The sequence below is a fragment of the Prosopis cineraria genome, unplaced genomic scaffold (assembly GCF_029017545.1).
Source record: "Prosopis cineraria cultivar Desert tree isolate PC_DT_omini unplaced genomic scaffold, ASM2901754v1 PC1586, whole genome shotgun sequence".
Lineage (NCBI taxonomy): Eukaryota > Viridiplantae > Streptophyta > Magnoliopsida > Fabales > Fabaceae > Prosopis > Prosopis cineraria.
The window spans coordinates 7,147-21,979 of NW_026556911.1; the positions used below are offsets into that span (position 1 = coordinate 7,147).

General features: G+C 28.1%; 1 long non-coding RNA gene across 2 annotated transcripts; it reads left to right on the forward strand.

The window, feature by feature from the left end:
• The first annotated feature begins 2,433 nt into the window (after positions 1-2,433).
• Positions 2,434-8,445, forward strand: LOC129300432 (uncharacterized). 2 transcript variants are annotated; one of them, XR_008590773.1, is made up of 4 exons: positions 2,434-2,528; positions 5,506-5,814; positions 6,911-7,178; positions 8,066-8,445. It is a non-coding gene; the product is annotated as an uncharacterized LOC129300432 (long non-coding RNA). The 2 variants fall into 2 exon arrangements; XR_008590774.1 differs by having other exon boundaries at positions 8,077-8,445.
• The last annotated feature ends 6,388 nt before the right edge of the window (positions 8,446-14,833 follow it).

The window sequence follows — 14,833 nt, forward strand, 5'->3', positions numbered from 1 at the left end:
CATACATCTATCTAGAAACAGGTGTCTTCTTCAGATCTTTAGAGCCACAGAGATTCAAGCTCCTTAACAGCAGAATACGTTTCTGGATAGAAGATCAAACAATCATCAAAACTTGTTCAAAGGCAATTTTTAAATGAGACTATTGTAGTTATAGAAAGTTAGAAAAGGGAACAGTATAGAATATGGAAACTGTTATAGTCTTATAGATGGCTTGAGAGGAAATTAGAAAAGGAATTGCCCTAAAGCTTTCACTGCCTTTGCCATTTGTCAAAGGTTTCTCGGTTAGTTTCTTGCTATGTTTAACAAATATTAGTTTTAGGGAATCTGGAATTTGCATTTCTCTGTCAATCGTGCCTGTTCTGTCTTGCACGTCCATAGGTTGGAATTTTCTGGATGTTTTATAACTATGCTAATCTGGCAAGTAGCTTCAACCTTTGGAGTGATACATGAAACTATTATAGATCTATAGTCTTATAAAAAGTTTGAAATGGAAACAGTATAGAATATGAAAACTGTTATAGTCTTATGGATGGTTCGAGAGGAAATTCGAAAAGGAAGTTACAGTAATGTTCTGAGATTCCTAACATGTAAGTAATCGGGAGCATATCCATAGAATAAAATAGCTTGGGACAGAGGTGATAGATAAAACAAAGTACAAGAGCATCAATTATTCCCTCGTTGTAAACCAGGGACAAGATTCTGATAGGCTGAAATAAATGGTAAACTGCTATTGTAAGGAATTAAGAAATGGCTAACTTCATCTTTCTTTGTGGACTTGCTGTCCTCCATTTTTTTTTTTGGTTGCCATTTTCTGGCCTGATATTGTTTTCTCGTTTAGTAGTTTGCCTTTTTTGTCTGGTAATTATTTTTGTCTCAATAGAAAAGAAAACGCAGTGCTTCATGCATCCTTTGAAGTTGTGGAATGCTGAAAAAAGGGAAATCTAGATGTATAAGAATCAATTGATCTATAATTTACTAGTAAGTGTGATTTAGTTTTTGTAGTTTCAATTAGAGCAACAATTTGTTACTTAGAATGAAGAAATAAAGCAATAATTGAGACAACAATTTAATTGTCTTTAATTAGTTCATTAAAAAAAATAAATAAATAACTAGGGGAATTCTGTTGTTTTGATAAGCAAAACAGAGAGAAAAATGTTCATCTAACTGAAGTTAATGGGAGCATCTTGGTTTATCGAGAGACTGAATTAAAAATATGACTTAGTTTAGAGATACCTGATGGAATTCTGAGTTGTGTGACATGGATTGTAGCAATCAGGTACAGAAGAAATTCTGTATCTCTATCTTCTCTTTGCTTTTTCTAATTAATAATAAAGATATAGAAGCCTATTGAAAAGCTGATGCTTCTCTAGATAGATCTGAGTTCAGTTTCAAACACTAAAACAATTTCCCCCAATTCCTATGAGCACTACCTTCACCAGTATCCCTAAAATTCTTCTTCCTCTGTATTCAATCACTAGTTCTTTAATGCTGATGCAATTATATGAAAGGAGATGCATGCATACTCTCATCGTGGATTCATGAATAGCTGGGAAATTTGTGAGTTCAGTTGAGAATTTTTCTGTACCTTTGATATCTTCTGCCTCTTCAACAAATGTCATATTGTTAACCGTGTGCGTATATTATAATGCCCCCAAGTTACAAATCAACTTAACTTTTTATATCATATAAATGGATGGTATGGATATATATATGGGTTAAATAAACTCCCCCACCATATTCATTTTCTAGATTTTTACTGGTATTGATACGATTTTGGCCAGAATTAAGTGGATGAGCATTACCAAACCATTTCTTATCCATGGCAGGATTTTGGTGAAAAAGTTAAGGTGAATGCTGGTTTCATACGAGGTTCCACTGGTGTGTCTAATTCAGTGCTTATCAGTTAGTAGGACACAGGTGATTTGCTAGTTGATACATCTGTGGCTTCCAGTAAAAGATTTTGCTTGATAGATTTCAAGACATTGACATGACACTTTTTTTTTCCTAGGTGTATTCCAACAATTGTCAAATATTTTTCAGTTAATTTTTACTTGATTAAATTTTATCAAGCCTTCATGTACAGCAGAGGGTTAACATGGTATTGGTCCTATAAACGGAAATAGGAAGAGTTGCTTGTAGAAAGAAGCACGCATCAGTATTCATATGGGTTGATTTCAATCATTTCATTTAAATGACTCTAACCTCATGTTATCTTTTACACACACACGCACGCGCACACACATTTGTAATGGCCCAAAATGTTGCACGGTGTGAGTTATGTCGGTTATATAATTATCAGTTCTTAAGTTTGAACCCTTTAGTGTCAGAATGATTTCCATTTTGCTATTAGTTTGATTAAAATTACCATTATGTCCTTCTCCTTATCTGTTTTCATCCACTTTCCCGATTCATTTTGGATATTCTGCATGGAGAGAGAGAGAGAGCGATCTCGTCCAGAAGCTTCACCCGTCGACTTCCAATCTCTAGTCTCGCCGTCGTTCGTTCTCGTCACTGTCGCCGGAAAGAAGGTGCGCCGGATTCTTCTTCCTCTTCTTTTGTTCGTTTGGTTAGATTCTCCTTTCCCTCTTTCCTCCCTGTTTTCTCCTTCTCGCTTTTCGATCATCGACGAGGGAGCCAGGAATTGTTGCCTGTCCGTTCGTCCGCCGCTGCAAGGAGCTTCGCAAGGTCATGATTGACCTCACCTCCTCCCTTGCGTCGCTATTGTTCTTCTTTTCCTGATTCAAATGTCGTTATGGTGATTGTGTGTGGCTGTGGGAAGTATCGGTCCTCCCTCTCCATTTCCCCATTGTTTTGTTGGTGAGTAATCTCACCTCTCTTTCCCCATTGTTTGATATATGCGCACTTGTGGTGAGTTGCTGCTATTAGATTCTTTCACTCACTAATTCTGCATATATTGGATTTTGAGAGGAAAAATTTTGATTTTTTATGGCTGCTGTATATATATGTGTGCGTGGGTAAGGACAAATTGTTATAACAAAAAAATAAAAAAAGAAATTAATGATCATTTTCTCTATTTCTATGGTTGTGACCGCGTGGATGAGCTGAATTTATTGGAGTCTTGGTGCCGTTGAATTATTGGAAGAACTTTGGGATTGGATTTGAAGGGAAGAATTGAGTATTAAAATTTGAAAATTCATGTATGTAAAATATTTGATAAAATGCCTTTTAGAAAAGTCTTTGATGATATATTTCTTGTTCAAATTTTATTAATTATAGTGAGAGGAATGATTGACTCAAATATTATTCAGTTGAGTTTAAGTTGAAAGTGACAAAGAAATTTGATTATGAAAATATTCTTGGTTGTTGAGATATTGTTGGTTAAGATTATGAATTTTTTTTTTCTTTCTTTCCTTTTTGTCTATCGTGAGTAATGTGAAGTTGGGAGATGATTTTCTTTGAGTATTAAAGTTGATTTATGTTGAAGAAGAAGTTTGATTAGTTTAAATATGCATTGACATTGAAAAGTTTATGGATAATGATTGGGATAAGATTTGGATAAAAGAACCTAAATTTATTAGTTAAAGAGTTCATGTTTGTAAAATGTTGATACAATGTTTGAGAAAAGTGAAGATTGAGGTTTATTTGTGATATATCTTTGGAATTTTGGATTGAAGTCTTGAATAATAAAGTTTATAAATGAATAACAATAATATAATTACTTGGATACTAGGAATTTAAAGGTCAAATATTGTACTAGAGGATCAGTTGAAAGTAAGTTACACACTTGGAGACTCTACAGGTAAGTAGATAGTGTCCCAACTAATTTATGAATTAATTTTTCTTATTAAAATTTATTTTATTACATTGATTATTTTAATAATAATTATGTTGATTAGTGGATACTTTGTTAATTAAATTTTTTCATTTTTAAATTTTAAGATGGTGGTGAAAAATGATTCATCATAGCATATGAATGTTTTACCCCTTATAAGATATTCTTTCAGGATTAATAAATTTCTTTTCATTAGCATTGAGAATTTTTGATTATTTAACAAATGCAAGTATGAGCATTGGATATGAAATTTTATTCTGGCAAGTTTTAATGCTTAAAAGTATTCATGTGAGTTTGATTTTTGAGAATGAGAACTGTATTTTGAAAGTGATAATTTTCTCGTATGTTTGAAAATGGTTTTAAAAAGGGATTTTATATAAAACACTGATTACTAATGATAGTTTCGTTAGCCCTTGGCGCGCCATGGTACACCTAGCTAGTAGGGTGTTTATAGGAGGTGCTAGCCTGGTGTGATGGCCAATGCACGTGAAACGAAGGAATGGTTATTCGTGAGCATCATATTCACGTTTGTTTTGTGACTTCGGCTACGTTTAGTTAGCATTACCTTCATGGACTGTGTGTCTATGTTTGTTTTCATGGCATAAGCCGCGTTTGGTTATTTACTCTCGTGAACTGTGTGTTCAAGTTTGTTAATTATTCTGATAAGTTCTTATAATTATAAATTCAATCATTTGATGATTTCATATTCTATTGGTTTTTATTTAATAATTTATTTATAAATATTTATTTCATTTAAGTGCTTTCTTGAAATCAAGTAAAATTAACATTTGTTATGATAGTTTAATGATTTGAGATTTTATTTAAAATTTTATAGAGCCATTTTATTATGAAATTTATTAAATTTTTACGAAAATTATTGTCTCTTTAACTTACATAATTATTTTAAACTTTTTATTTTATTTATATTTTATTATTTATTGTTGGAACGTTATTCATTGAAAAATTATTTTTGGTCTCAGCAATCTTAGTTAACGCCGATCCTCCTTTTGGCTCCTAAGAACTTATAGACGTGTATTTTTGATGTAATTATAAATACTTATGCATTTTATTTTTGAAAAGTATGGTTAGGTGCTTTACATAGGTTATAATTAGTGCTTTTATTTTGATATATATGCTGTCGGTTGGTTAGAAGGAGCTAAGCTCTTGATTGATGGATTATTTTGTGAAAAATCTTGTATCGTAGAAATTTTGGGAGATTTTATTTAGGGAGGAGGTTTTATTGAAATTTTTATAAAAAAAGTTGAAACTTTGTTATAATGATTAATATTAAGAATGCTAAAATTTCAATAGAAATCTAAAATTATTTTGAAAATGAAGTGAACTTACATTTTGAGGCTTATGTGGATGTGCAACATTTCGTGTCGGTCATTCTCTATTTTTGGGGCGTGAGACACATTTACAATTTCACTATTATTGACCCATGGGAGTAGTCGCTTGAAATGGATAATGTATTTTATATAATATATCTAAATATTAGTGATATCATAATATTGGTGATGTTTAATATTTTTATTTTTTTATTCTTGAGAGATTTAATTTATTTTTGTTTTTTTATATATTTTTTTATAATAGAGGCTAATGAATATATACTCCAGAAGGAAAAGCGACTAGTTTATTTAATGCCTCTTAATTACCATATACGCTTTGCACATTTTATAAATCAATGTTTTAACCTAGGGTTTATGTGGCAGATTATTTACGACTTTAAAAACCACGTACGATGCCGAAGAGGAACCAATCATCTTCTTTGCTAATTGATCAAAGCATGAAGTCTAAGAAGCAAAAAGTTGAAGATAGTAGTCTGACAAATCACATTAATGGAGGATTATGTGAAAACAATGTTAATGATTTTTGGCAAATAGTTCCAAGTGGATTCACATTTTGCCCTATAGATCAAGAGCTGATCATGGCCTATTTGAGGGAGAAAGTGATGAATGAGCCATTCGAACCAATAATTATTGAAGTTGAAGTCTTTAAGTTCAATTCTAAAGAATTATCCAGTAAGTTTCTTTAATCTTTTATGATTCAATATATTTCATTAATATTTTAATAAAGGGTTTTATGTTTTTTATTTTGGGAAGAATGACAATAAAGTCCTCAAAACTGGGAATTTATGAGAAATAAGTTGTAAATATTGATTTAAACAATTGCAAATGAAAATTTAAAATTAAAAATTGAGAGTTGTATTTAAAATTTAAATGTCTTATTTATAGTTATAACTCCTGAATTGATGATTATTTACAATTAATTTTTCAAAAAAATTGGAGACCTAGCTGTTTAATGCCATTCTTCCTTTATTCTCATGTATGTGTTTGTAAATGGAAAGAGGAAACTATATATGTTAACATTTTAGTATGTATAATTGATAAGCTTACTTGAAATACGGTTGTAGTTGAATACTTTTTTAGTAAATATTGGTATAATGAAATTTTTTGTCCCATGTGATTGCCTCAATTATTTATTGGCTCTTGAAATTTAATTTTATTAATCAAGCCCCTAAAATTTGATTACCATGTACAATTTGTCCTTTTATGATTTGAAGGAGATGTAAAACGGGGTGGGAATGGAATATAAGCGATTGAGGTAATTGTGTATGATTATAAAATTTTTTAGGGACTTGCTTGTTAGATATTAAACCTTATGAACTAAATAGAAAAGTGAAGCAAACTTTAGGATCAGAAGTTTCATTATCATAGTAATTTTTTTATTAGTTATTGATTGGTCCTTGAAGTTTATTCTTAATCTGTCAAGTCCCTTAAATTGAATAACCATATAAAATTAGTCTTTATGGTTTGAAGGGGATGTAAAATGGGTTACAAAAAGAGGTGTGATTAAAGATGCTTGTAAGCAAGGTAGTCATGTATGATTATAAACTTTTAGAAACTTGATTGATAAAAATTAAACTTTAAGAATTAAATTGAAAATTGAGACAAGCTTTGGAATAAAAAAATTCATTATCCCAATAAATTTTCATGTCAAACAAATCATATTTCATAGTTAATGACATAATGGATTAGTCTCGTATATTTTTGTGAAGTATAACAATCACAGGAGTAAACTAATTTGGTTATACATGTATATTAATTATAAACACAGGACAATATAGGAGCTGGGGGTCTAGAGAAAATGTGTGGTACTTTTTCTCACCAATATGTCAAAATGGATCAATACAAGATGGCTATTGGAAGCCGACAGAAAAAATGTCGGTCCATTCATTTTGATGATGAAAGAACATTAATTGGAAAAGGTAGAACTTTGATTTATTATAAAGGAATCATCAAAAGAGCAAGAAGACTTTTGGATCATGCATGAGTATTATTTGGATCTGACAACACATGCAAGAGCGAGTTCCTTAGATACAAAGGTTAGTAGTACTTCATCCAGCCTTATATATAAGACAATTGTTATTAAAGCTACTGAATAAAACTGGAATCCTAGAATAGTTATATGATCTAGTTTGGTTAATATGGCTTTAATTTCTTGCTCTTGTTGAGAAACATTTGTTTTTCGCTTTCTAGGATGTAATTAATTCTAACTCAAAAGTTATGATTTGGTCTAATTTGTCTGGTTTTTTTGTCAAGCGTCTTGTTTTCAAGGTTGGGCTGACGAACCAAGTCTGACCGAGCCAAACCCTAATTATAAGTTATAACTATTTTGCTAAAAGAAAGAAATGGTTGATAAATCATTGATATTGTTAGAAAATATCATCTTTTAGAATACTTATTTCTCACACATGCAACATTTTACTCTACTAAAATAATGTGAAAAGGTAAAATTAGAAGAAGGTAATTAATCATCAATCTTTTTATATAAAGTGATTTATGAAATGGATTATCAAAGGAATATATAGTTTTGATTTGTAATCTTTATAGTGTTTCTAATTATTAGGATTATCCTAAATGGAAAATTTCTTTTCTATAAAAAAGGATACTGATATTGTTGTATCAATTTTTTTTTACACTTTTGCAGTTGGGTGATTGGGTTTTATGTAAGATTTACAACAACAAAAACAAGAACTTCATAAATAGCTATACTAAGGAGGACGCACGGTGGTTAGAACCATATTTAAGAAAAGAATCAACTCAAATGACTCATTCTTCTCAATCTCATTCTCAACCTCAATCATAGCTTGAAAGCGACAGTATGAATATGATTTAGTTGGATAATTTTAATTCATTAGAAATCTCTCATGCTTCTCCTAGAATGAAATTATAAACAAAATGACTCATTCTTCTCAAACTGATTCTCAAGATCAATCACAGCCTCAAAGAAACAATATGGATCCGATTCAATTCAACAATCCTCATTCATCAGAAATCTCTCAAGCTTCTGCTAGTCCTTCATCTTTCAATGAAATCAACAATGGAACGTCAAGTTCAGATGATGCTTGAATGTACATAGATCCTTCACAATTTGGACACAGAAAACGGTGATTTTATGATCATCCCAAGCATGCTTCCAGAATTAATGGAGCCTGATATCGATATTGGAGGAACCAGGCCATCTCATCATCTTCTATAACGCGAAGGACGTGATTAATTTTCAATTTGTAGTATGAATACTGAAAAAATCTGATATGTTTCGTTGTTAAGAATATTAGTCATAAAATATCTTAAACTTCTTTAGCATGTTTGTTCCGTGATTGAAAAGTAATGAAATAGAATAGAATGGATTAATAAAAAATAAAATGGACTACAGTCGTAATGAATCAATGGTTATATATAGATTTTTTTTAAAGGCAAGCAATGGAGTGGTAGAGATATTATGATGATGACCAACATGTATGACGTTATAAATCTTAATTCCTAGTGTTTAAGGACTATTGATTAGTATGGAAAGACTATTTTCAAGTTTGTACTAAAGAAAGATATTTGCATATCATGGAAGATATAGTGCAGTTGAGGATATATGTTAACTTCTGTTAAATTTTGCACCTAACCAGAGAATATTGTTACCAAAATATCATGTAATTCTACTATGAATTATTTAATAAGTTATGTTGGTCCAATTTATAATTTTTGTATAATTTTCAACTTGTTCGGCTCAATCCAAGTTCGACTTAACACAACCATATCTCCAAAAAAAAAAAAACACACACACACACACACAATAATAAAGATGATAATAATATATTAATCTATTAAACTTAAAATATGAAAAAGATATGAAACAAAAAAAAAGAATATGAAAAAGATATTAAAAACTAAGAACAAACTTGTGTTTGGTTTAATGATAATTTATATTTAAATTAAATCTTTCATTTGAATATATATTAATCTATAAATTTGTTCCAAGTTCAAATTCATGTTTTATAATATTTATAACGTCAAATTTTTTTTATATCCTAATTATTTAAAATTTTAGTTATTTCAACTCTTATGTTTTCTTTTTCACGTTTTTACTATTATTACTTCTATAACTATCATTCCTTTTCCGGTTTTTAATTTTCATTTCTCATTGATGAAATAATAAAGATAAACTCATTATTTTAATCTCTTTTTACTTTGAGACTCAACACATTTCTCTGATGCCTTTAAAATTTTGAAAAAATTAATCTGAGTTTTTGTAGTCTTTTTTAATTTTGAGTTAAATCCACATAATTTACTTTGTTTTATTGAAGCCCATATAATTTGATTGATTAAATATGTTAATCCCTAAGGATTAAAATTCTTGAATTTTTTCTTTAAAAATAAAGTTATACACTTTATATTTTTATTAAAAAATTATATAATTTTAGAATTGATTATATAATTTTTATAACTCAAAATTTATATAATTAGGTTATGTTTTCTAAATATACATATACATATATATATATATGTATATGTATATTTTTATAATTTTCAACTTACTTGAGCTCACTGCCCTCACTTGATTAAGTCCAATTTGGACTTAGCACAACGTATTGCGTAAAAATTTTTTATAATTATTCAAAAAAAAAATTGCATCACGATGACAACCACAATGACGATGAACTTCTTGAACTTAAAAAAAAAAAGAAAAAGGAAAGAAGAAGAAGGAAAGATTGGCCTAAGATGAAAACTTAAAATAAGGAAAAGATATAAACTAAATTTATTTGACTTTTGAATAGAAAAAGTATATACTTAATAATCCTATAACAGATTCTTAATTTTAATATTATTAATATTTTAAAATTTACTTATTGTGATTTGATTGAAAAAAAATTAAATTAAATATATAAGACTAAGGATTAAGATATAAACATTAAAATATTATAAATTAATAGATTGTTGGATAGAATTAAAATAATATGACTCGGAGTATTTTTACGAGAGTATAAGTAACATGATGTACTAAGTGTACCTAAGAAATTTCTCCAAACTTAGTACTCAAGTCTTTTCTTTTCATAAAAATGTAGAAAAATCAAAAAGTCAATATTTGAAGCATATTCCATCCTTAATCTTAAGATGTATCCAACGTTTTAAAATTATGTTAATTCAATTTATATATAATTAGTAGTAGTAGTAAATCTATTAGAGTCAATATACCTTAATTTCAAGATTGGTCTTTTTGAAATTTTTTTTTAAATAGGAATCTTCAAAAAATCATGCTCAGACTGATAAGATAATTTTTTATTTAAAGTTAAATTTTGTAGCACAATTTTGAAGATGAAATAACCAACTCTTTTAATGTGTATTTTTTGTTTAATTAATTCAAGAGAATTTTTTTAGTAGACTTATTTAACAGACTTTTTTATATTTTAATATTTTTTTCATTTTATTTGATTCCTTTTTTTGAATTTCTTGATGAAGATTGTCTTTGACTTTGCAAACTTCTTTTAGCCAATTTTGACTTTGCGAACTTTTTGTTTATTCTTCAAATGAAATTCCTAGTGAGAAAAAGGACCATGGCAAACTGATTTTTTTTTTATAAAGCATTATATATGTATATTCGCATTCGTTAAAAGATAAGTAAAAATAATTAAATCTGATTTATTTGAATTAAAATTCAAAACTCAAATAATTTTAAAAAATAGAAGATAATCAAGGATTATCTTTTATTTGTATTCAAATCTTTTCAAGACCTAACATGTCTATAAATAAGAGAGAAACAAACACAAAAGATCATTAAACAAATACCATCAAAAGCAAATGGCAAGACGATCCATCAAGCAAACATTTTTTTTTTCTTCTTCGTTCTTTTAATTTTTGTTTTTACATTCAAATACTTTGTACATCTTTTGTTTAGATAATAAATATAGGGTACAATCGGGTTATTATTTTTGAGTCAATAACCTTTGAAAAATTTTTTTTGAATAAATTAAAAAAGAAAATATTTTTTTGGATAAATAAAACAGCAAATATTGAAATAACACGTACGAGAATAGCTCAGGTGATAAGAATACTACATGGCTTAGTGTGAGTAGATGTCAAACCCTATAACACTAATAATAAAAGTTGGCCTAATGATAATGATTTAGTCCATAAGTCATAAAATCATGAGATCGAATCTCGTTATCGATGTGGGAACTAACTTTATTGATATGTATATATGAGGTTTCTTGGTACTTATGATTATTATATGTTTGTTTGGTATGGTATTGAAAATGATAACACTAAATTATATTTTTATATTTATTTTAATGATTTTAAAAGTGAAAAGACTGCAATGCCCCTCTCAAAAATTTTCTATAGAATAGACCATGTCTGGAACGAATTTCTTGAAATCTCCATCCCTTCCAAAATTTCTTCTTCCCCTCCATAATTAATTCCAAAATAAAAAAGAAATCCGATTCAAAAGTACAAAAGAAATTCTAAAAATCAATTCAAAACTGAAGGGTCAGGTCAATGAGTTTCTGGGAGAGGAATGGCACCCCTTTGATACCTGTTTGTTTCATATTTTTTTATGAAAAAAATTATTGTTTTTGGAAAAAAATATTTTTTATAAAATTTTATTATGTTTGTTTAATTTTTTAATAGTTTTTGAAAATAATTTAATATGGTAGATAATGGAGAATGCGCCATAAAATAATTAAATAATAGATTTTTTTTATAAGTAGAGATGGTGAAGATATCATAAAGTCTAAAAATATCTAAATCACAATTATTTTTTTATTATTATAACAAAACATAAGATAATATTTGTGTTTTTATAAAATCTTTAAACTATTTAAAAAATTATTTATTTTTTAATTGTGAACAAACTGCACCTAAAACTTTTAGTTCATTTATAGATTGGTAAAATGTGATTAGTTTATTTATTTAAAATACCTCTCTTATGCGCTTTGAATTTCATTGTAAATCAAAACAGACCGTTTTAATCCTAGTCTTTAATTTATATCGCAGATTGTTTGCAAATTTCAACCACGTACGCATGATGAACAAGAGGAAAATTTCATCATCTTTTTCGCTAAGTGATCAAAACATGAATGATTTTTGGGAAAAAAGAGAGAGTAAGAGTAGAAGATTAACGTGTGAAAACAATAATATTAATGATTTTTGGCAAATGGTTCCATGTGGATTTCAATTTTGCCCTACAAAATAAGAGCTGATCATGGCCTTTTTGAAGAAGAAAGTGATGAATGAGCCGTTGGAACCAATTCCAATAATTGAAGTTGATATCTATAAGTTCAATCCTCAACAACTATCCAGTAAGTTTTTTTATATCTTTTTTTTATGATTCAATATATTTTATTAATATTTTTTAAGAAATTGTTTTATGTTTTGTTTTTAAAGAAAAATATAATTGTTGGTCCTCATACTTTTAACATATTTTTTGTATTAGTCCTTATATCTTTTCTCTATTGCTCCTAGTCCCTCATGTTTCATTTATTTGCAATGCTATTTTCTATATGTTTAAATATGATCATAATGACTTAACAATGACTAACTTATACACAATCTTTGTTATTTTTTGTGATGACTTGTTAAAATGATGATGAATTACATAAAAACTGAGCAAAGCCATATATCAGAATCCTTATAATGGAAGAAGTTTTAGAATAAAGAAGACATGACAATTATAGTAGACAAGAACCAAACCTTAATCATAATTAGGAATCTATATTAGGCCTATTTATGGATTAGATCAATAACATTAAGGACGAAAGTGATTAATAAATTGATATCCCAGCCACTATTCTTGCTTCACACATTATTAATATACATGAATTTCACATCATTATTCTATTTGTCATGTCAGCATACTTTAATGATGTTATATGAAACAAAAGGATTACTTAGATAAGTTTAGAAAACATTAAAATCTAAAATAATAGAAAATAAAGTTGAGGGACTAAATGAACAACTTTCTCAAATGTAAGAGATTAAAAGTTATGTTATCCTTGATTCATAGTTAATGATAATGCATTATTTCTTGCTATGAAGCACAGCAAATAAAGTAATAGTGTTTTATGTATTAATTAATTATAAATGCAGGATAATATAGCAATTATGAATCACAAAATGAGTGGTACTTTTTTTCACCAAGAGATAGAAAATATAAAAATGGAAAGAGGCCAAAACGATCAATATTAGATGGGTACTGGAAGGCAACAGGAAAATGTCAATCAATTCATTCAAAGATGGAACAACTTTAATTGGAAAATGGAGAACTTTGGTTTATTATGAAGGCACTCATCAACAAAGTAAGAAGACCAATTGGATCATGTGCGGATATTTTTTGGATGAGATCACACATACAAGAACAAGTTCCTTGGATATGAAGGTTAGTAATATACTAAGTTCTATATATAAGTAATTGCAAATTTACAATTAACTATTTCATTGAAATTAAGAAGAATCAGTTAACCATTCATACTGTTTGCAAAAAGAATAAAAAAAGTTTTACATTTTATTCATATTAGATAGATCATCTTTTGAAAAACTTATTCCTTATATACAACCTCCAATTTTATTTATCTGTTACTTCTAACATATTTCATTAGAGAATTAAAAAAAAAACTTTAACCCTTTCATTTGGAATGAGAGGTAACACTAAGGGAAAAGTAGAAGAAAATGATATTATCTTTCCCTAACATTAAGTTTTTCTCTTCTTCAAAAAGGAAATTAGGGGAAAACAAGGGTGAAAAATGGCATCTTTTTTTTCAGTTTTCTCATTTAATTTTTCTTCTCTCATTTCCTATTTTCTACTTATTTCAAATAAATCCTAAAATTCATTAAATCTCTCTAAAAATTTAATAAGATTTCAATTTTACCCTTACTAAAATATACTCCCTCCATTTTAAAAATATAAACATTTTTGAGGAGTTAAATATTCAAAAATGTAAAGCATTTTTAATCTTTCAAGATGTAATCTATTTTTTTTTTCAAAAGTATCCCTATTGATAGTTACTTTATATTATTATAGGATGTTTAATAGGGATAAATATAAAAAATAAAGTTATTTGAAAGTAGGTAACTACTTTATTAGAGGTAAAATTGTTTAAAAATGCCTTACATTTTTTAATGAAAAGAATACATACTGCAAAATTGTTTTTTTCCCTCATCAACATTTAATAAGGGTAAAAAGAAAAATTACTGATAAAAAATCAATGACATGTCTTAGAATTAATCCAAAAAAAAAGTCTCTCTCATAAATGAGACCAAAGGAGTATGCAATATTTTACCCACTCAAAAAATTATAAAAAAATAAAATTTAAAATTGTGCAATGTAATTTTTGTTTTGGTTGGAAAAAAGGACTAACAATGTCTTTTAGAAAATGACTTATATATAAAACTAAAAGTAGCATATAGTTTTCATTTGTAATTTTTGTAGTGTTTTTAATTAAGATTACACTAAATAGAAAATTTCCCTTCTCTAAATGCTAATGATATTGTTTATGTACTTTATTTTTCCTAATTCTGCAGTTGGATGATTGGGTTCTATGTAAGATTTACAAGAACAATAAGAACTACAAGAAGAGCTATAAGAAGGAGGAAGCATGGTTAGAACCATTAACAATGGAGTCAACTCAAATGACTTGTTTTTCCCAAATACTGCCTCAAGCTCCTCAATCACAACTTGAAAGTAAAAACATGGATCAATTTTAGTTGAATA